The sequence below is a fragment of the Callorhinus ursinus genome, unplaced genomic scaffold (genome assembly GCF_003265705.2).
Source record: "Callorhinus ursinus isolate GAN/ISIS: 27379988/994484 unplaced genomic scaffold, GSC_fseal_2.0 scaffold9, whole genome shotgun sequence".
NCBI classification, from domain to species: Eukaryota; Metazoa; Chordata; class Mammalia; order Carnivora; family Otariidae; genus Callorhinus; species Callorhinus ursinus.
The window spans coordinates 49,661,412-49,684,845 of record NW_027397071.1 but is presented as its reverse complement, the minus strand read 5'-3'; the positions used below and the strand labels follow the sequence as shown (position 1 = coordinate 49,684,845).

Genomic DNA, 23,434 nt, shown 5'->3' with positions numbered 1-23,434 from the left:
ATCACTGTCTTTGCCTGTGGTGCAGGGCTAATGATGCACGCCTCACAGCACTGGGGTGCTGCCTCTGTTCATCAAACCCATCAGCCTCCCTGAGGATCCATGTCCTCATTTGCAAGATGAGGACACTTACCTAACTTACAGGCTTGTTGTGAGGACTGCATGTGGTATGGTAAGAAAAACACACTGCGTTCTGCTTGGTACGTTGCAGATGCTCAGTTCATGGCAGGCACCTTCCTTGCTGCTTCCTTGCTTGCAGGCATGTGTTTTGTTCAGCTGTCATCCTGGAAGGGGCTGCCCGATGCCCCACACTCCTGCTAGTTGTGAAGCAATGAGTGTTATAAGGAGAGTCGAAGGAGCCCCTTTTTATGGTGTGTCAGGCACTGTGCTAGGCACTGGAGATAGAGTGCGGAGAAAAAGATGGACATGGTTCATGACCTCATGGGGCGTAATAATGAGAAAGCCCTAGGGCGCCTGGGTGGCTCAGTTGGTTAGGCATTTGCCTTTGGCTCAGGTCATGATCCCAGGGTCCTGGGATCGAGCCCTGTATCGGGCTCCCTGCTCGGCGGGAAGCCTGCTTCTCCCTCTCCCACTCCCCCTGCTTGTGTTCCCTCTCTCACTGTGTCTCTCTCTGTCAAATAAATAAATAAAATCTTAAAAAAAGCCCTAGAGAAAGAGAACATTTTCAAAGCATTACCTTTCTCTGTGTGCAAGAGGAAAGCTTTAATGTAATAGGATGGCTTCTAAATGTGTGTTTCATAATGTAGTGGGTAGAGTGTGGACCGAGTCTTCTGGGAGGAAACTGGAGTTTTGCATTTCCGGCCTGCTTGTGCTTTTGAATTTGTGGCTGTAAGGCTGCCCTGCCTGAGGTTTCAGCAGTTAATATTTCCCAGGGCAGCATGATGTAAACGCCCCGTGGTCTGTATACACTAGAATTCTGGGTATGGCCAGGGCAGAGGGGGAAAAGGACCATTTTCAGAGTCTCTCTTGAAGACTTGAGTTTTAACTTGAATTTCTCCCCCTCTTCTTCCTCAAATGTCCCTAGTGCTTGATACACCTAAACCATGCCAATGTTTTGGAAGATTCAGGTTTGACCACCGTAAATTGGTTCATATTTCCAGCAGGGCAGTTATTTAATTTCCTGTTGGAAGTCTACAAATGTTGGCGCTGTTCGCTCTTTGGCAAATGACCAAAACCCAGTACAGTATCATTAGCAAGCTCTGGTATATAGATTAAAGCACGACTGTCTTTCCTAAGAGGCCATCTCTGTTTTGGATGGGGCTTGGGGCGGGGCAGCAAGGGTGCAGGGAGGCAAAATCGAGCTTTCTAATCAAAACCAAAGTACAGTAGTGGGGACTCACTCAAGAGAAGGGTTAGAAGGAGGGCAGAACTCTGTTTTCTTGTCTCGATTTCATTTGTTTGGGTTATTTCTCTCTAGACTCTGGGAGAGTTTGGAGGCTGAGGCTGGCTTGGTTTGTGGAATGTCCTCATTGAGAGCTTCTGCATCTTCCTGACTCCCTCCCTCTCTCGACAATGCTCCTGGGAGGCACCTACCTCCAGGGTCTGTGGGAGAAACAAAGAGTGTCTCCAGAGAGCCCACTGTAATAATTGAAATGTGATAGAGCAGGCATTTATTGAAGCTGCAGGATGGGCGAGACACTTTATATATGCTCCTTCTAATCTTCACAATACCCTTGTGAGATGTGAATTATTATTCCCGTATTGAGGATGAGATTACTGAGGTATACAGAGATTAAATTATCTGCAGCCAGTGAGTGTCTGAGCTGTCTCTTTGAAAGGTTCTTGCTCTTTCCATATGCCATATCTAAACCCTAGTAGGGTTCTAGAGGAAGAAAAAGGGTTTGAGTTTTTGGAGGGAAAGGTGAGAAGTTGGAAAATGAAGTGTGGAGGATTATTTCTAGTTTTTTTTTTTTTTTTTTTTTTTTTACCACATTAGCCCTGTCTTTCATTAGCAAGGATCCTTCCATGTTGGCTTTTTGGTAGAATGATTTCCTCCACACATTATATCATGAAAAATGTCCAACATATTAAGAAGTGGATGATAGTGAATATGTAAGTTCTAACCTATTATTCTTTTCTAGGTGCCAGGCACAATGCAAAGTGCTTTATTAACCATGATCTCGTTTATCCTTTCAACAACGTCAGTGTATAGATGATCAAACTGAGCCTTCGAAAGGTTTAACTTCCTGAGTTTCTCTAGCTAGTAAGTTGCATTGCTGGGATTTGAAATTGGTGCATGGAGACTGGAGTGTGATTCCTCTGCATTTCAAATTATTCTTCCCTGTATTTCTGTTCTTCCTCAATGTCAAATTATTTAGAAAATCAAGTTCTAGATGGGAGGTCCTAGAAGGTTACTAATGAGGCAAAATTCCCAAGGCCCCAGAAATTGAAGGCTCTCAGTAATTTCCAAAGAATTCTCTGGGACAAGACCTAGTTCTCCCGAGGATCCTTGTCAGACTTTCATCAGGGAAGGGGCAGAAGTTCTGCTCTCTCCAGAGTGTCCCAGAAAGTTTTTGTAGCCTTTCAAGTTTCTTAGGACTGACTTACATCTTCCTTTCTCACACACACACACACACACACACACACACACACACACACACACAGAAAAAAAAAATCCAGACCTTATCTTTGGGCAAGGTTAATTTTGTTATGATGGACTCATCTATGGCATCCTCAGACCTATCCTTTCCTTCCTGGGGAAGAGGAGAGCATTTATGGGCACTGACTCATATAGGAGCAGGCATTGGTGTGTATATGCCTTTTGTAAGAGACCATGCTTGAAAGATAATTGGGGCTTTTTGGCATGTTTATGCTTGAACCTGCTTCGTTGCTGGCTGGATATAACCTTGAGCAAGTCACATGAGTTTCTTAAGCTCTAGGCCTCCCTGCAACAGTAATAATTGTCAGGAAGGTAAAGAAAAGATACAGACAGAGTTCCTTCCATCAGAAAATTTAATCTTAAGGAGCCAAGGCATATACCCGTGAAGAAGATGCCGCTGAAGACTGAGGATGCGGCATAGGGAGGAATTGTGATAGAAGGCAGCGACAAGAAGAAATAACTGTCAGTTGGGATAGTTGAAGGGAGGAATAGAAAGTACCAGGGCTTAAAGTCAGGTGCAAATCCCAGTACTGGTCACTCCGTAGCTGCATGATCTGGACTCTTTGGTCCTCAAGTTTTCATCACAAAACAGGGTTAATAATACCTGCATCATAGTACCCTTGTGAGGATTAAGCTTACGTCACGTACGTTTAATTCCTAACATGGCAGTTCGTAGTAGTTGACAATAAGAGACTTCCCCATACGTGGGAAATGGGGAAGCTGAGGTAGCTCTTGAACTCTGAGTAGGATTTGGATATGTGAAATGACTCACTTCTGAAAGGATCTTACAAATATCACCATGGAATATGATGTGGGCATCAAGAAGCATGGTTGAAACCCAGAAACTCTTCTTGTTCTGAATAAGGCAAAGGTGGTTTATTTAGTGAGCTAAAAGTTCCAACTTGTTTGATAAAGTGTCACTGGTAAGATGTAGAAATGTCTGGTCTCATTTTGGCTGAAGCCCAGGTTGGGGAGATGCAATTGCTCAGCTGGGTGACACATCTGATGCTCTTTTAATGTTTTAATGATCTCTACAAGGCACCTTCTGAGGTGGATGTATCCCCCCTGCCCTCTGCAGCTCCTGCAAACTGCTGTATTTTCTACACACCCGTTTGGTTATTTAGTGAACTCTATCCCCGCGTACTCCCCCCATCCCCGCCCCAGCACAAAGAACCAGTGTTCAGTGAAACGGACTTTGGAAATTGAGGCTGTAATGACCCTGTGGAAAACTTTTCTTGGTTTTGTCTCTTGTTTTTGGTTTTTGTTTTGTTTCTGCTTGTAGTTTTTTGTTGGGAAGTCAAGGGGAGGAAAATCATCCCCGGAAAAAATGAAATCCCAGTCTAGCACTTTGAGAGAGTGAGTTTTGTTTTCTCTTTAAGCCTTTCCTACTTTAGAGTCATTTTTGCTGTGTGCAGATCAAGGTATGATGTGAATTGTTGGTTTAGCTGGAATTAGTGGATAAACAGGGGTTGACAGTAAAATCCAAAGGTTAGATGAGGTTCTGAATGTGTCATCTGCTTGGAGTGGTTCTGTAGTGGAGAGTACTAGGACTTCATAAGCATTTTCTCATATAATCTTTATAACAACCCTTTGTTATAAGATAGATTTTTTTCAATGTATATTATGTCATTTATATATCGATAGGCATTGTTTTTATTGCTGTTGTGCAGATGGGGACACAGAGAGAATAGGAGATTCAGTAACTGTGTGAGGTGATGTAGCTAGGAAGTAGCTGGGACTTGAACTCGGATCTGTGACACCAAGTCCTCCCTCCAAATTGCAGTGAAATATGCTCTCCTCTTTGTAGGCTTCTCTCCTAGAGCAAGCTGGGTTTGCTGGTGCACTGTGAGCAGCCCCCAGTAGCAGAGGGAGGGGAAAGAGGACTCATTTGTGTTCAATTTTCACCCAAATAGGTCTTTTTATACTCAAGATTATGACAAGGAGAGAGGCACTAGAACTACCATGTATTAAGTACGCCTTTGCGCCCTGATCAGAGTAAGGTGTGTTGCATAATGCTCAATTGAATCAGGATGTCATTATCCTTATTGGTGAGCTTCAAAAAAAGCAAGTACCTTGTCCCCAGGGAGAATTGCTGGTGTTAAGACGTGAACGCAGGTGTTGAGTACACCATTTGCCTATTCAGTTTCTGAGGATCTCTACCTGACAATCATAGGATGTTTGTGGCTTTCATTTCAAAGACCGTTAAAATTGTTTCATGGTTGATATATTTGGTATCCATTGGAAACTGACAAAACTTTTCACTGCTACATTTGGAAAAAAAATAATAATGAGTTGACAGTGGTAGTGATTCAGGACTTCTGGGAAACTGAAAGCACCCGTGTGTACTTATTTTTGAGTCAAGACGTTCTGAACGAGTCTGGCCCAAGAGGAGAAATATCTGTCTTACGAAATTGAGTGCAGGTCTCTCAGTGGCTTCCCCCAGCAGGGAGCCAGTTATTACATAAGCTGAATCCCAGGTCCATGGGTTTCCCTAGCCTGAAAAAGGAGCTGCATCTGCAGGTTATGAGGAAAACAGAGAGACCCATTTCTCTGTGGAGTGATCCTGAACAGGCAGCTTCAGCCGAGAGGATATTCTGGCCAAAGGAAAATGTAGCTTAAGAAAAGCCCCAGCTGCTTCAAGTAACTTAAGCCTTGCTATTCATGAAATATTATCTGACAGCTCCCCCCGCCCTCCCCAGGTGGCTGGGGACTGAGTCAGAGCTGCTCCAGGAGCCTGTGCTCTCATTTTGGCATTAGAGATTTACCCCACTTTGCACACTAGACAGTTTTGTGAAAGGCTGTATTTAGATCACACATTTTTTTGTGTGAATATAAAGGCATTTAATCAATGCACTGGGAAGCTTGCTCTGATGAATCCTTTAGGTAAGAAATTAACCGGCACTGATTTCTAAATGAGGACTTTCAGGGGTGTTCAGCACTGTGCTTGTTGATGTGGCAGAGGCAGGGGTATGAGAAGCACTGGAATGGAAGCTCTTTGAGAGCAGGGATTTGTTACTTTGTTCACTAATATACTGTAGTATTTGGAACAGTGTCTGGCACAGAGTGGATGCTATAAATAGATACCTGTTGAGTGAGTGAGTGAGTATACGTTTCTGCCTATAAAAGCTTGCAACCTAGCTTGCATTAGAATTGTTAATTATTAGAACTTACAACCTAGTTTGTTTGCATTTGATTAATTAATATTACTTAATTAGTGATTTTATTCCTTTATTCTACTTATGAGTGTCCTGGAGTCCTTGTTTTTTTTTTTTTAAACATTTTATTTTATTTTTTTAAGATTTTATTTATTCGTGAGAGACAGAGAGAGACAGAGGCAGAGGGAGAAGCAGGCTCCCAAGGAGCAGGGAGCCTGATGTGGACTCAGTCCCAGGACTCTGGGATCATGACCTGAGCTGAAGGCAGATGCTTAACCATCTGAGCCACCCAGGTGCCCCATGGAGTCCTCGGTTTTATTAGGCCTTTAATCTCTTTTACTATTTTATTTTCATTATATTTAAAAATAAAACCAGTGATGTGTTTGTTTAGAACATGAGAAAACAGATAAGTAAGGAGAAAAATAGTTAAGAAGTAATTATTTTCATTTAAGCTTATATCTTTCAAAACTTTTTTCTATGTAAATAGTAAATATACATTTTTTTTAAAAGATTTTATTTATTTGAGAGAGAGAGAGAGCACGAGCAGGGAGGAGAGGGAGAAGCAGCTCCCCCCCACCCCCACTGAGCAGGGAGCCTGATTTGGGGCTCAATCCCAGGACCTGAGCCGAAGGTAGTTGCTTAACCAATTGAGCCACCCAGGTGCCCCAGTAAACATACATTTAAAAAAAATAAGCTTATCTTCAGGCAAAGTTGATTTTATGATTTGCTTTTTCCCTCCACTTCTCAGTGTTACTGTGCATAACTTCTTATATCAAAATACATAACTTGCAAATAATCACTTTTTAAACATTGCACAATTTAGTTTTATCTGTGATTATATCATAATTTTCTTTTTTAAAAAGATTTATTTATTTTTAGAGAGACAGCACGTACTCGTGCAAGCGGAAAGAGGAGTGGAGGTGGGGGAGAGAGAGAATCTCAAGCAAACTCCCCACTGAGTGTGGAGGAGCCCTACTCAGGGCTTATTCTCATGACCCTGAGATCATGAGCTGAGCTGAAATCAAGAGTCGGACACTTAACCGACTGAGCCACCCAGGTGCCCCTATATCACAATTTTCTTGATCCCTATTGTTGGACATCAGGTTTTTTTCCCCTTCTCTCTCTCTCTCTTGCTCTCTCTCTTCCTCTCTCCCTCCTTCCCTCTCTCTTTAGTATAAACAGTGCTGTGATTGTCTGTAAACTTTTCCACATATCCATGATTATTTTCTTGGCAATAATTCTTAGAAGTGGAATTACAGGTAAAAGGTCAAAGGCTTTTGATGTATATAATCACACTGCGTACCCTAAAGACTGGGAAAATGCATACCCCTCTCCATATTCTATTGACAGAAAGAGGCTTTTCCCTTTACCTATACTGACACTATGTATTATCATTTTTTAAATAATTGACTATGTTCTGGATTTAAAAAGTGAATATTATTATTGTTCACATACTTTTGATTTACTGGTGATGCTAAATAGCTTTTCATATGTTTTTGGTCATTTGTATTTCTCCTTTTGCTAGTTCATGTACATTGTCTTAATCAGAGATTCACCAGGACGGATCTTTTCTTGGTCCCTTCCAATCCACAATGGGACTTGCTACGGCACTTATCCCACATTTAGCCCTTAGTAACTGTTGATTCTTTCCATTTACCCAGTCATCCATTCACCCATCCAGCCACCCAGCCACCCAGCCACCCATCTATTATCCATTTATCCATCTGTTTGTTGATTTATTTAACAAGGATTGAGGACCTACTAGATGCCAGGCAGATAAAAACAAGCTTATAATCTAAAATAGTGCTTTGAAAGTTTTTGATTGCTGCTATCAGCTACAAATCTTACATTTTTAGAAAAGACATATTAATATGACTTAATACAAAGAGTGGCTAATCCAAATGTTTTTTTTTCCCTAATGAATTTTCTTTAGGATAATAAAGGACAAAGATGAGCTTATCTTTTCTGAACACCCTGAAGATGTCAACAAACTTTTTCTGTAAAGGGCCAGATAGTAAATATTTTAGGTTTTGCAGGCCGAGCTGTCTCTGTAGCAACCACTCACTTTGTTCTAATAATGCAAAACCAGCCATAGACAAATGAGCCTGGCTATGTTTCAATAAAAGTTTATTTATAGACGTTGAAATTTACATTTCATATAACTTTCACATGCCACAGAATATCATTTTTCTTTTGATTTTTTTTTCAATCATTTAAAAGTGTAAAAACCTTTCTTAGCTTATAGGTTATACAAAAATAGGCAGTGAGCTGGATTTTGGCCTGGGGTTTGTAGTTTGCTGAGCTCTGGAAGAGAGAGTCTCAGAAGCATGCTTTCAGGCGGAGAGAAGCCAACCTAGTTTTGCAGATTCGCTATAACCAACCCCCAGAACTGATAATTCATAAAGGGATGATAGATTTGAGTTTAGCTGAGGCTTGGGTGTATCCTGACTCTTAATGACTTGCAACACGTAGTTCTTAGTGTTTTAGCAATATTTTTAATTTCTGAAATGTATTTTATTATATATTGACTCATGCAGAAATTTCATAGTTAAGTATAAAGAAAAAAATGCTCTCTTCCTCTTTGTCAAGGATAGGAGATGTCTTTTTGATGTATTTCTTCTTAGTCTTCACATGTGTGTAGGGCTCACATATGTGGGATATGTGGGAGGTCATTCTATATAAACGATTTTGAATCTTGCTTTGTTTTTCTTAATACTATATGGTAGTATTTTTCAGTGCTGCTAAATATCCTAATGTAAACTAAAACCACAATAAGATACCATTACACAGAAAGGCTATATTAAAAAAAAACTTATCTAAGAGAAATGAAAACATGTGTCTACACAAAGATACGTGTGCAGGTGTTCAAAGCAGCATTATTTATAATAGCCCCAAAGTGGAAACAACTCAAATGTTCATCAACTGGTGAATGCATGAACAAAATATGGCATAGTCATATAATAGAATACCATTCAGCAATGAAAAGGAGCAAAATACAATGTTAAGTTACAACGTGGATAAACTTCAAAAACATTATGCTCAGTGAAAGAAGCCAGACCCAAAAGAACATATACTGTATGATTATAGTTATGTGACATTTCTAGGAAAGGCAAAAAAAGAGACAAGAAGCAGGTTAGTATTTGTCTAGGGCTGGGGTAGGAGTGGGAAGTGGCTACTAACAGGAACAACTGAACTTTTTTTGGGGCAGGGGAAATGCTCTAAAACTGGAATATGGTGATGAGTGCACAATGAGACACATTACTAACTACTGGACTATACACTTACAATGGGTAAATTTTATGGTCTGTAAATTATTCCTCAATAAAATTGTTAAAAATATTCATCGAAAACTGAGTTTTTAGTAGTATCATATTTCATTGTTTTGAAGGTTTCATTTCTTTATCCTGTGTGACTTGGGAGAAATGTCTAGTATTCCCTTTTTAGCCAATATCTATATTCAGCAGGTTACACTTGAGCCATTGGGCTTGAACAAGAATGATTTAGTGGACTGAATCCTAATCCGGTGGGCAAGGAACCTCGCGTGGCCTCAGCCCTGCCTCCTAGCTGGGTGGACCCCAGCTTCTTCATTTGTAAAATCTAGAAAAGAAGTGGACACAAGGAGATACTGGACCCTAGGGGACAGAGGATCGGAAGAGAAAACAGGGTAGTAGTGGTAATAAAACGACTGATTTCCCCAGAATTAGGAGGCCAGTGACAGATGACTTACCCCACTGTCTTGTCCATGTACCCCAAGTCCCCTCCTGCTCTCCTATGTGGTAGGAAGTTGGTAGGGTTCCCAGGTGATCAGACGTGAGAGGAGACTCAGGAGGGACTGCAATGATGAAATGATGAAAAGAAGCTGGGTGGGATCTGCTTTGTAAACGGGAAGCATTCTGCTTGGCCGTGGCCCTTGCCATGGGGAGGAGCACCACTGGGTGACTTAATCACCAAGAAGCTATCTAGGATCTGTGCTCCTGACTAAGAATGTAGAGCTCGTTACAGGAATAGTGAGGTTGGAAATACTTTTAGAGTCAAGAGTTTAGAAATGTAGCCATTAAAACAATGGGTCGTCATGTTTGCCTTCCAAGGGAGAGTTTAAACTGAGGGAGACAGAACTGGTCTCATGCCTCGTGTTCTCTGTTTCCAGCCGAGTTCCAGGTTTTCCTAGAGGATACCCAGCAGCATCTGCACTCAGAAAACACAAAACAAAAGCTGTGGAAACCTAACTTGTAAATGTTTTTTTCATTAGCTCCAGGCTCCCAGCCACCAATAAACTGTATGCTTTTAAAAAATTCCTTATTATTTTGTGAGCTTAAAAAAAAGTGCTTTTTACCCTTATTCATATGCTTGGGATTTTCCTAAAATGTTACTTATCAAATATTTATCTGTTTAGTCCCTCCAAAAGGTAACGGCATTCTAAGTTTTTGCTTAAAAGAGAAAAAAAAACCCATTTAATAAACTTGCTGTAACTTGAGCCTGTTGGTGGTCTTGGAAGAAACCCAAATCCAGGTTTGGTTGATACTGTGTAATGTGAATGCAATTAGTAGTGGTTTTTCCAAAGTAGAAAGAGATGTAGAAAAATAATGCACAGCAAATTTAGGTCAGAGCTGGGAAGCTTATAAATCCTTATTTTTGTTTTCATTACCTTAAGTAATAGGGAAGCTTCTGTCTTTATTACGTAATTTCCCTAGCCGTAATACGGTTTAAAACCTTTCTGTGTTAATTTCATATGTTTGACCGGAAAGCCAGAGTTCGCAGACCCCTGTGATGTTGCTGCTGGTACGGTTTACATATAGCAGATTTCTTGTTCATCTCTAGGAAGCCAACACTAAAATTACTGATGGGGGCAACATTTACCACCTGTTTCTTCATTCAGTACGAGGTCTGACAAAGCAGTTTTCAAGGGATCGACATCCTCTGGCTAGGCTGAGGAATGAGGTGGCCTGTATATTGATGTTGTATTTCAGAGGATGTGATTCACTTCTAGCATATTTGAACCTACGTGACCAGATAGATGGAAAGCCTGTACGGACAGGTATGTCTTTCTGGTGCATTGTAGATACTCAGGAAATAATAGCTATTAGTGTGCTCACCCTCCAGTATTCTCCCCCTCTAATGCTGAGATGCACTTTACCCCTCCCAGCTACACCATGCTCTGTGCTTCTCCTTGAATTTGCCAGGCCTACTCCTGCTTCTGTATGTGGCATTTTTTTATTCCCTTTTCGTGGAGGCCAGATACCAGCCTGGACCCCTTCCTTACCTCTTCCAGGTCTTTGTTCCAAGATACCATCTCAGTGAGGCCCTACCTATCTCTTTTCCTTGCTTTGTTTTTTCATTGTTTCATCACCATTGGATGAATGGATAGACTGAGATGCTGTGTATCCTATTGGTTTATTTGGTTTATCATTTGTTCTACCACCAGAATATGAGCTCCATGAAGGCAAGGGTTTCTGTCTGATTTGGTCATTGCTGTGCACCCACTGCCTAGAACGTAATCATTGCTACAACTTGGTTTAGTGAATGAATGCATGAATGAATATATGTATGAATGAATGAATGAAAGAATGAACAAATGGATGAATATTCTACCATTTACTGGTTATGTGGCAATGACTAGTACGTTTGCTCTCTTGGATCTTTGCTTGATTCCCCATTTGTTTCAGGAAGTGCCATGCATAGGGCAGGAATTGGACAAACATATGAGAAATTCTAGTAAAGTGGGCTAGTAAGTGATAGGAGAGGTACAATGAGTTATGAAAGACTCCTAATCCAGATGTGGAGAAAGGACCATCAGAGGCTTCCAGGAGGGAGGGGCATCCCAGCTGATACCCGGAGACAGAATAGGTGTTGGGCAGACAGAGTCAGGGTGATGTGATGGGCGACGTGAAGAGGGTTCCAGGAAGGAAGAAGAATGCGTACAGAGACTGGAAGTGAGTAACCGTGGAATATGGGCTTGCTGAAAGGAGAGCCAGCAGGCCACGCTGAGGAGCTTGGATTTGACACTGATGGCAGTGCGGAGCCATGGAAGGGTTCCACAGACAGGAGTGACCTAGTCAGACTTTCATTTACAACAGTCATTGTTTCTCCCAAGATGAGGAACTCGAACACAAGCCCCCGGAAGGGAAATTTTGCGAACGGTTAAAGGGGCTTCCAGAAAATGAATCTTTTTTTTTTTTTTTTTAAGATTTTGTTTATTTATTTGACAGAGAGAGACACAGCAAGAGAGGGAACACAAGCAGGGGGAGTGGGAGAGGGAGAAGCAGGGAGCCCGATGCGGGGCTCGATCCCAGAACCTGGGATCGTGATCTGAGCCTAAGGCAGACGCTTAACGACTGAGCCACCCAGGTGCCACCCAGAAAGTGAATCTTTGGGCTTCATAAAGTCTGCTGAAATAATGTTGAATCTGACTGGTGAGTTTGACAGTTTAGAGTCCACTCCCACCCCCAAATGCTTAAGAAGTTTCATTATCTTTGGGTGTACAGTTCATAGCTTGAGTTTAGGGACATGGTGTTGTTATAGATGTAGGTATTTCCACTGAATTCAACATCACTGTGGGACAGACAAATTCAGCAGGAGTGGAGGAGGCAGAGAAAGTCCTAATCTGCTTTTAGACCCAGAAGGAGCAACAGCATCTCCTACCCACTGCTAGTTGCCAAATGGAAATAAAGTGGCTACGATGGGGTGTCAGGCAGTGGAGGGGTCACCCAGCAGACCTTGGTCCTATCCTTGCTCTGCAACTTATGATGCATGATGTGGTTTGGGGAACTCCTTAACCTCTTTGGTCCTCAGTTTCCTTTTCTGGAAAAGGGGGTTAAGTCTACCTATCTTTCAGGGTTGTTAGGATTCAGTGAGATAAAGTGTAGTTAGTTCTGCTATAGCACTTGTTTTAAAAATATGAATTTGTTCCAACCTGGTTGATGTATTAGGGAATGGTTTGAAGATAACACAAATGTGATCAGTGTTATCCATAAGAAAAGCTAGGTGAACTCAGAAAACTATACCCAGAGGCAGTGAACTGTGTAGGAATATGCAGAACACACATCTCCAACATCTACCTGCTACCAAAGTTCACTGCGTGTGTTGAGCCACGCCCAGCCGCATCTGGTGTTACAATTTTCAGTCTCATTTCCGATCACTCTCCTTCCACAGCTTCTCCATAATGCATGAGCCATAACCCTTCCAACACTCACTTCTACATGCAAACTTAGGTTTTTTTCAGGGTAAAGGGCCATGTCTATTACTTATGTGTCTTCATCATTCAGGATATGTAAAAAAGAAACCTGGGCTACCATTTTTATTAGCTTCTTATCTTTTATTTTGTGTCACTGATGAAGTTTTTGAGTGGTGTGCCTCAATCCCATTTTCTCATAAGCCCTGACATTTTCATTGTATGATTTTGTATAGCAGGGTGATATTTTGGAACTTGCCTTTTCTGTGATAGCAAAGCTGACTGTATTTAAAGAACTCAACAAAATTCCTGGCACTGATCAAAAGGTAGCTGCTTTATTATTAATCCATTTAAGTGTGATGTTGGATTGGGGCAAGGACCACTAGCATTTAATTACCTTGACTGTGAACATAAGTGAAATGGAGCAGCTGAGTGGGAGGGTTTTTGGGGCTTGTCTTTTCTGAGTGTGTGCTGCTCAGACCACTGTTGGGGTGTTATTTGTGACAAACCAGATGTGTCTAGAAAAGAGCAATCCAGGAAGAGAGAAGCCATAAGAATGATCTTTAAAACAGCTCAGAGGGCTGCCTTGGGGAAGAAGGACTGCTTTGCTTTGTGGGGTTTCACACAAAGCCGAAGCTGTCGGGTCCAGGGGGCTGCTTGGCACAGGGCTGCTGTGACCACTCTGGGTTGGGCAAGGACAGGGAGAAGTCAGTGTTGGCTTTGGCGGTTCTACCTTCTAAAGTTCCTTTTTAAAAAAAGATAATGTGCAAAGACAGATAATTGCAGGTTTACCAGAAGAAATTTTACACAAAAAAACCCCTGAAGTTTTCCAGCAATACTTGGGCTCTTGCTTCCTTTTTTTAATGGTCTAAAAGAATAGCTTACATGTGGACATATTTACATACTGACTTTTCTTCATTTATGACCTTGAACACTGGAAATCTAAAGACTGAGCTTTACAGATATTTATGGCTTGGGGCATGCTTAGGAATAGTGAAATCACATCCACTGCTTTCCATCCAGAGTCCCCCCCCCCCCTTTTTTTTTTGTTCCAACTCAGGAAGAAAGCTTAACTAGTTGCTGATCTGGCTTTAATTTCTCTTTAACATCCTGTATAGCTTTTGTCCTCTCTACTTGGGCCAGGCTGTTAGGCTCTCGTAATGGGAAGATGTCACCCTAGTCTCGAACTTACCCAGCAGAGCTAAGATGGAGAGAAGCACCAGGATGCATGGGATATTTGAGTTGAGCGTTGGCAGTCTGTCTCAAGTATTTGCAGTGGGAAACTCTGAGCCTGCAAACTAGAGGGATAGGGGCAGGATCTCTAGAAGAATTATTTTTTGGAATTATATTTTTTAGAATAAAAATTAATTATGCTGGGCAGTCTGTCTGTATACTGATGCAGAAGATTCTAGGTTTCTATCTGATTTTGCTATTAAGAATAGATATTTCAAACATATTCAATTTTATTCAAAGAGTTTTCTCTCTAATCATAGATGAGGCAACACTGTTCCCATACTAAATCTTTTTTAAAAAAAGATTTTATTTATTTATTTTGAGAGAGAGAGGGAGCATGTGAGAGCACAAGCAGGGGGGAAGGGCAGAGGGAGAAGCAGGCTCCCCGCAGAGCAGGGAGCCTGATGCCCGCTAGCTGGATCCCAGGACCCTGGAATCATGACCTGAGCCAAAGGCAGACGCTTAACCAACTGAGCCACCTAGGTGCCCTCCCATGCTAAATTTTAACAAAACTATTAAAAAACATAAAATGGCATATTTTTAATGATAACTATGTTGCTCTGATGGTTTAAAAATGCATGTTATCCTTTTGTTTGTTTGTTTGTTTCTCTGAAGAAGAGCACATGAGATTTAGGCTTGCTCTTAAATTGATTTTTCCAAAACCAACAAATTCCTTCCTTTGGGATCTATTCTCCCTTTTAAGCCCTCTGGAATACGTGGATGGTCTTTCCACGTGGGAGTTCTTGAGCTAGGTGTATTGGCAATAGGAACATGGGGGAAAGGAACTCCTGGCTCTGAGATCTGAGCCTGAGGCATTCTGATTACCTGGTCTGGACTCGTAGATAATGACCAAAAGGAATGGGGCTGGCAGTGCCATTCTCCCCAGCCACTAACCTGGATGGACAAGCCTGCTTGGCAAATGACTCTAACCAACATTTCTAGCCCAGCTGGTCATGGTTGCAGTGGCAAGCACACGGTTCAATCATTGGCAGGGGCAACTGGCCTTAACTGGTCAGCATCTCTCCTTAAGCCTGATCAGCAGTTTCCACCTCCTTTCTCCCCTAAAGCCAGGTGACTTCAAATAAATAAAGTTGTCCCATCTATTTTGGTGCTTTCCCCCTCCCTTAGCCTTGCATAATGGAAAGAGCATGAGCTCCAGAAGCTTGGGTTTAATCCCAGCTCTGTTATTTTTTGGCTTTGTAATTTTGGGCACGTGACTTAATCTCTCTGATCCTTTGCTTACTCATTTAAAAAATGATGTCATTTGTCTCTCACTACCAGGGCTGCTGAGAAAACATCATGTAAAGTGTCTACTACAGCGCCAGGCACACAGAAGGCCTTCCGGACCTGGAATCCACACAAATTCTTACCAGTTACTTTTTTGTTTTGAGTAAGCCAATTGCTTCAATCCCAGTTGACGTGTCTCCAGAGCAAAAAGATTGGTTGATCCTCCTTTCTTCTTTGTGCCAGGCTCAGTCCTAGGCCCAGAGACTTCAGAGATGAGTAAGAAAAAGACTCTGCTATGAAGGCACTCCCAGTTTTACCCAAATCCATCCATTCAACAAACATATTTTGATACCTACTGTGTGCAAAAGCCCTGTGCCCTTGGGGAGGATACTGAGATGATTCAGTCACTAATTCATTCCACATTTATCGGTCATCTGTTGTGTGCCAGATATTTTTATAAGCACTGTGGATAGAAAAAAAGCACATAAGGCAGCTCTTCTCTTTGAGAAACTCACAGTGTAATAAAATAAACCTAAGGGTGGGGAAAGCAGATGGAAAGACAATATGTTCTGGTTGATAAAAGGCACTTACTTTGCTGAGTAATATAGGCTGCATATAGCAATATAGGTTGCATTTTTCCAAATATGCAGATTTTGAAACTTAAGAGTTTCATGGAGGTAGCACTCTCGTTTTACAGCTGAGGAAACAGAGCCCAGGGATGGTTAATACGTCACACATTTTAGGGACAAGTAAAGCTGAGACTGGACGCATAGCAACTTTTACCCGTACGGTGTAAATGTCTTCTCTTTTTTCTCGATCCTGCTGTCATCAGATCTGCTATTTGCTTTCTGTAAACTGTCCCATTCCATCCCCCCAGTAGCTCTCTTGGACCATTATGGGTTTAAGGAACTTGCTCAAGGTCACACAACATAGCATACAAAGTTAGGATTTGTATTCAGGCCTGTCTGATTCCAGAGGCCAAGCCCTCAGCCCCTGTATCATAGCCCAGCCATGATTCATTCTCACTGTAGTGTCTAAAGATGATTGCAAGCTTTTGAGGCAGTTCGTTGAAAAGGCACATGTCACAAATTGTTTTTAGGACTTGCTTATCTGAACCAGTGGGAAAGCTAAATTTATGAACAATAAATAGATTCCATAGGTGTTGGAATGCTAAATGAGTCAAGATATAAGTAGGAAGAAAGTTCTCTCCACCCAGTTTCTTAAGATTTCATAACCACAGGGGTAATTTTGAGCAAATGATATAAAAAGGCCTCTGCAGATAGTCCAAGAGATGATACTTAGTCCACAGATCATAAAAAGGAGCAGGAACTGTAGATTTTCTTCTGCTCTGTGACGTCTTATTGCAGAATTTCTACCCTTGGCGCAGATCAAGCCTGAAGATAATTCCTTAAAAATCACCGATACCTTGATTAAAGAGCTTACAATTCTGAAGGTGGTCGCTCTGTCACTAAACAAAAACACCCTCCGGTTCCTTTGTGACCACTAATGAAGTCGGCTTTCCATCTTTTAAGACCACTGCCCCCCTTATCCTCCTCATTGTCTCCCAATTAATCCATGTTTATTTTATAAAAAACATGTGGGTCTGGTGAGTTGATAATGCTAAACGCTGACAACCACATAGAAGGTAACCTCTTCCAGCGATGAAGTATGTGAGTGTGTTTGAATTTTCTGTTCACTAGCATCAGGGTGCCGGCACTCTGTCCTGGGTCCAATGGCAGGGGAGACTAGACTTCACTCGGCCAAACCAGCAGGCAACTAATAGAATGTTTCTGCTCCCCTTAAAGAAAGGTAGTCAAGTGTCTGTACTTCCAACTGAACTCCAGTTTCCATTCTGCTTTGAAATCCTGCTTGCCCTGCCAGGGAAAGCCATATGACAAATGTTCAGTATGTCAAATTTGTTTTCCTTTGAAATGACATATGAATTTGACCTCCACAGTAGGGCTGCATGAGTTTCCCAAAGCTCTTCCAATAATTGTGTACTTTTTTTAAAAAAAATGTGCATACTATTATTCTTTTTTGAGTTGTGTTATGACTGGTGTTTTGAAAGTGGTCGGGGGATTACTGGTTGCATATGGGGTGATGTGTATGTGACGTACATTCCCAGATGTAAACAGCCGCTAAAGTTCATTATCTTGTTCGTGTAGCTGTTCTACTCATTTTACCAGACTCGACTCAGTCATTTCCGGCCAGCAGAGTACGTTTTTTTCTTCAACTAAGTTAGGTTTGGATAACCTTTTCTGAAAAGCAGTGTCAGTTTTGTCACATTGATATTTATATTTGATAGTTACTTATTTGTGACTGCCGGAAGAAAGTGTGCATCTAATTGGGTGTGCGCTAAGTTACGCTTCCTGTTCTGTGTGGTGACTAGTTCATACATTAACGGGCTACCCGTTAACATCCATTCAGAGTTTCAGAGGTCAAATCTATATGTCTAGGATGCTTATGAATAAGTTTCCCCTACTTTAAAAAAACAAACAGTTGATTAGAGAAGAGAGAGGCAGCTGAGCTAGACAGGGAAGCCTCGTCTTCAGTATATTTCTAAGAGGAGCCATTCTGGAATGTTTCTGGAGAAAGAATAGCTGTCTCTGTATCCTCTATCTATCCATCTATGAATCTATTGATCGATCTGTTGATCTACCATCCATCTGTTCATTAGTCTAACTGTGAAACAAATATTCCAAACACTTAAGAAACATAAGCAGTGCAGATCTTGAGAGATGACTACTTTCAGCAGAGAGCTCTGAAAGCATCAAGTAGAAACAGAATATTAAGTGGTTTCAGTGAGCTGTTCTTTTGATCTCTTCCATCTCTCCATCACCTCCTCTTCTTAAATTGTTTTTAAATAAGTTTCCTGCAATTAAAAAGTACAAATAACATATGTCTATCAGATAAAATAGAGGAACATTGGAAAATGAAAAACTTCAGTCTCCCTTAGGCTCATATTATAAACAGAAATAGCCAATTCTTTTTTCTTTTTAGAGAGAGAGAGAGAGAGAGAGAGTGCATAAGCAGGGGGTGGGGGCAGAGGGAGAGGGAGAGAGAGAGAGAATCCTGAGCAGGCTCCACGCCTAGCATGGAGCCCATCACAAGGCTCGATCTCACGACACTGAGATCAAGACCTGAGCCGAAATCAAGAGTCTGATGCCCAACTGACTGAGCCACCCAGGCGCCCCACAAATAATCACTTTTAACATTTTGGTATATTTCCTTCCAGCCTCTTTTGCCCTATGTGTACATTTTAAAAAATCCATAGATGTGATTAATAAAAAAATAAAATTCCACAGATGTATGTGTGTATGTATGTGTATATCCTGTATATACAAGATTTTGAATCAAGCTTTTTTCACTTAATGTGAAAATATTATTTTTTCCAGGTCTTTATAAATACTGTCTTTTATGTCTGTGTGATAGTACACTGAGCGGGCGTAGCCTAAATAGTTTAGTTAGCTGTCACTTGGTGGTTGGATTACTTCAGGCATTTCACCTGCACTGTTTTTGAAAATGAAACAACAACAAAACAACAACAACAAAAAATCTGGTTGAAGTCCAGGATGGCCCAGAACAATGGCTATATAGCTTAGCAGTCTATTACATTATTCACTTGGAAATGTGAGGAAGAAAACCGCTGTGCATCTATGAGGAGTATATATTAAACTCTAAGGAAGTGTTTATGAGGGGCGCCTGGGTGGCTCAGTCAGTTAAGCATCTGCCTTCGGCTCAGGTCATGATCCCAGGGTCCTGGGATCGAGCCCCACGTGGGGCTCCCTGCTCAGTAGGGAGCCTGCTTCTCCCTCTCCCTGCCTCTCCCCCTGCTTGTACTCTCTCTGTCAAATAAATAAATAAAATCTTTAAAAAGAAAAAAAAAGGAAGTGTTTATGAACAGCCAACAGGTCAGTTAAAAATGAAGGCTGGTAAATGGAGTCATTTTGTTTTATAAAAGTACCTCAGAGGTTTAAGCCCCATACCCCTCAATTCTGAGTCCGTTTCCATTTCATGAGTCTGGCCACAATACACCATGATTTTCCAGTGTTCAGTATGAGACATTAAGTCTTCCTTACTCCATTTGCAGAATCTGTGAAATAGGACCCCAGTCAACCTAGAAAAGTCTGCTTGTCTGTTTAGATATTTATGAAAAATATTTTGATACTGAGTAGAAGAGTGTAGTTGTAGGTTGAAGGTAAATGCTTCCAAAGTTCCCTGTTTTTTTCCTTTAAAAAATACAAGTAATAAAAAATGCCTTCTTTTTCTCCCTGAGGAGGCAATTTGGCGTTGGACTCTGGAGTCAGACAGCCTGGGCTTACTTCTGTTCCTGACTCACTGCAGGGTGACCTTGGGCAAGTTATTTGAGTTGTTTGGGGGTCAGTTTTCTCATCTGGGAAATGGGAATACTACTACTCATTCGTAGGTTTGTTGGAATGGTTTAAATATGTTGAAACACAGTAGGGACTCAGTAGTGCTAACTGCAGTATTATTGTTTTGACCAGGCTCTGGACTCTGCATTTCTAGGGCTTTCGACCACTCAGTGGCATTCGTAACATCCTTCAATATCCCTTAGTGAGTGACTTTGCTCTGAGCACTTCTTTCCCAACTGGCTTATGATAATGGTACTAATACTAACTACCATTTTTTGAGGGAGTACTTTATGCCAGGTGTTCTACATATATTATAAAGTACAGTTCTCATCACCATTTATGAGGTATACATTTTTTTATTACCCCTTTTCACAAGTGAAGAAACTAAAGGTTATAAAGGTTAAGTAACGTGTTCAGGGTCATAAAATTCCTAAATATGGACCTAGGAACTAAATTCTGTTCTGGCTTGTTTGCCACTGCTCTGCTTTTGTAAATTCCTTTAAGGAGGGGACTTTTATACTTTTAGATTTCTTACAGAATTTTAGTGCAGTTCCCTGAACAATGTAAGTCTTCAGTAAGCAGTTCTGTTCTTTGTTTTTTTAAGATGAATGAATGAAGAAATGATCCTATGGATAAGAGAACTTGGAACTTTTCTCCAACAGAAAACCAGAAGTACTGCTTTTTAATGACCATGAAATTATGAGTCTTAGAATTGTGTTCTGCTTCTGGACAGAACATTGCACATGAGAGAAAGATTTTTAATTTTTTGCATATGAAACAAATTTTAGATAGTCTGTATTTTAGATCCTGATTTGAAAAAATCTAGATTAGCATTACATAGGTAATTATTGAAGCCAGCCTAATTTAAACAAGGCTATAACTAATTCTAGGTCTGGTTTCGGCCATTTGTTTAACAGACATTTATTTAGCATGTGCAATGTGTCACGTCCTCTGCCGGACACTGAAGGCTTAAGGATGAATATGATGGTTCCTTTGAATGCTCTGCCTTTGGCTCACTGAGGTCCCAAGGGTCTTTGTATTTGTTGGAGAGACAATTTTTTTTGACTTTCATGGTTCAGCTACCCCCTTATGCTAATGACTTGGATCCTTTCCTTTTAGCTTGGTTCCTTGGCTTTTTGGTGGATATGTCCACAAGGATGTTTCAGACACCTCCAAACTGAACTTGCCATCTAATCCCCAGCACCTTCTGGGCCCCAACTTTGTATCTGTTATATATTTTATCTCAGTTGGTGACACCACTGTCCTCTCCTTTATCCAAAATAAAACACCAGAAATAAACTTTGATTTTTTTTTTTCTCCCTTACTTTCTACATTTAGCCATTCATCAAGCAACACTGATCAATCAACACTCATCAATCCTGCTGATTTTTCCAGCTAAAATAAGTCCTAAGAACCGTGAAGGATTTGAGATTTTATCCCACTTGCAAATAAATTAGTTAGCCTGGCTCAGTTTCATGGGTGCTGGCAGAAGACAAGATTCCTGGGTTAGAGACAAAGGAATTTATTACTGATAGCAATAGCAGTAGCCAGAGTGTTGGCATTTTCTTGTAATAGTTTGCATATGGTGTCATGAAGAGAGCCAGATGACACCTACACATTGTGTTATAGGAGAGAAACCTTGAGCTTGGGGAACCGACACCTTTTATGTTGGACAGTAAACACGCTTTCCTTTGTTCTGGAGGAAGACCATATCTTCCAAAGCTGTTTTCCATATAAACATCTTTGAAAAGATAATCTGGAACCAAGGGCAACCAGTGCGTTGCTTACAATATGTACAGAAACTCAAGAGACTCGTGGAGAATTGTCTCCCAACAAATTTGTCTTGCATCTCTTCCCTGTGCTCTTTCCTTACGCCATCAGATCAGGCCACCCCGTTCTTTTTTTTTTTTAATTTTTTAAAATTTTTTATTGTTATGTTAATCACCATACATTACATCAGTAGTTTTTGATTCAGTGTTCCATGATTCATTGTTTGTTCATAACACCCAGTGCTCCATGCAGAACGTGCCCTCCTCAACACCCATCACCAGGCTAACCCATCCCCCTACCCTCCTCCCCTCTAGAACCCTCAGTTTGTTTTTCAGAGTCTATCGTCTCTCATGGTTCCTCTCCCCCTCTGACTTCCTCCCCTTCATTCTTCCTCTCCTGTTATCTTCTTCTTTTTCTTTTTTCTTAAAATATGTTGCGTTATTTGTTTCAGAAGTACAGATCTGTGATTCAACAGTCTTGCACAATTCACAGCGCTCACCGTAGCACATACCCTCCCCAATGTCTATCACCCAGCCACCCCATCCCTCCCACCCCCAACCACTCCAGTAACACTCAGTTTGTTTCCTGAGATTAAGAATTCCTCCTATCAGTGAGGTCATATGATACATGTCTTTCTCTGATTGACTTATTTCACTAAGCATAACACCCTCCAGTTCTATCCACGTCGTTGCAAATGGCAAGATCTCATTCCTTTTGATGGCTGCATAATATTCCATTGTGTATATATACCACATCTTCTTTATCCATTCATCTGTCGATGGACATCTTGGCTCTTTCCACAGTTTGGCTATTGTGGACATTGCTGCTATAAACATCGGGGTGCACGTACCCCTTCGGGTCCCTACATTTGTATCTTTGGGGTAAATACCCAGTAGTGCAATTGCTGGATCGAATGGTAGCTCTAATTTCAACTGTTTGAGGAACCTCCATACTGTTTTCCAGAGTGGTTGCACCAGCTTGCAATCCCACCAACAATGTAGGAGGGTTCCCCTTTCTCCACATCCCCGCCAACATCTGTCATTCTCTGACTTGTTAATTTTAGCCATTCTGACGGGTGTGAGGTGGTATCTCATTGAGGTTTTGATTTGGATTTCCCTGATGCCAAGCGATGTTGAGCACTTTTTCATGTGCCTGTTGGCCATTTGGATGTCTTCTTTGAAAGAATGTCTGTTCATGTCCTCTGCCCATTTCTTGATTGGATTATTTGTTCTTTGGGTGTTGAGTTTGATAAGTTCTTTATAGATTTTGGATACTAGCCCTTTATCTGATAGGTCATTTGCAAATATTTTCTCCCATTCTGTCGGTTGTCTTTTGGTTTTGTGGACTGTTTCTTTTGCTGTGCAAAAGCTTTTTATCTTGATGAAATCCCAATAGTTCATTTTTGCCCTTGCTTCCCTTGCCTTTGGCGATGTTTCTAGGAAGAAGTTGCTGCGGCTGAGGTCGAAGAGGTTGCTACCCGTGTTCTCCTTTAGGATTTTGATGGACTCCTGTCTCACGTTTAGGTCTTTCAACCATTTGGAGTCTATTTTTGTGTGTGGTGTAAGGAAATGGTCCAGTTTCATTCTTCTGCATGTGGCTGTCCAATTTTCCCAACACCATTTGTTGAAGAGACTGTCTTTTTTCCATTGGACATTCTTTCCTGCTTTGTCAAAGCTAAGTTGACCATAGAGTTGAGGGTCCATTTCTGGGCTCTCGATTCTGTTCCATTGATCTATGTGTCTGTTTTTGTGCCAGTACCATACTGTCTTGATGACGACAGCTTTGTAATAGAGCTGGAAGTCCGGAATTGTGATGCCGCCAGCTTTGCTTTTCTTTTTCAGTATTCCTCTGGCTATTCTGGGTCTCTTCTGGTTCCATACAAATTTTAGGA

At 41.2% G+C, this 23,434-nt stretch overlaps 1 protein-coding gene and 1 long non-coding RNA gene across 2 annotated transcripts in view; both read left to right on the top strand.

Moving 5' to 3' along the window:
• LOC112824047 (inactive tyrosine-protein kinase transmembrane receptor ROR1) overlaps nucleotides 1-23,434 on the top strand; it is a 499,173-nt gene that overhangs the window by 40,097 nt on the left and 435,642 nt on the right. The window lies entirely within an intron of this gene.
• Nucleotides 2,205-16,692, top strand: LOC141373374 (uncharacterized). Its single transcript, XR_012379280.1, has 3 exons — nucleotides 2,205-2,221; nucleotides 10,591-10,807; nucleotides 15,455-16,692. It is a non-coding gene; the product is annotated as an uncharacterized lncRNA (long non-coding RNA).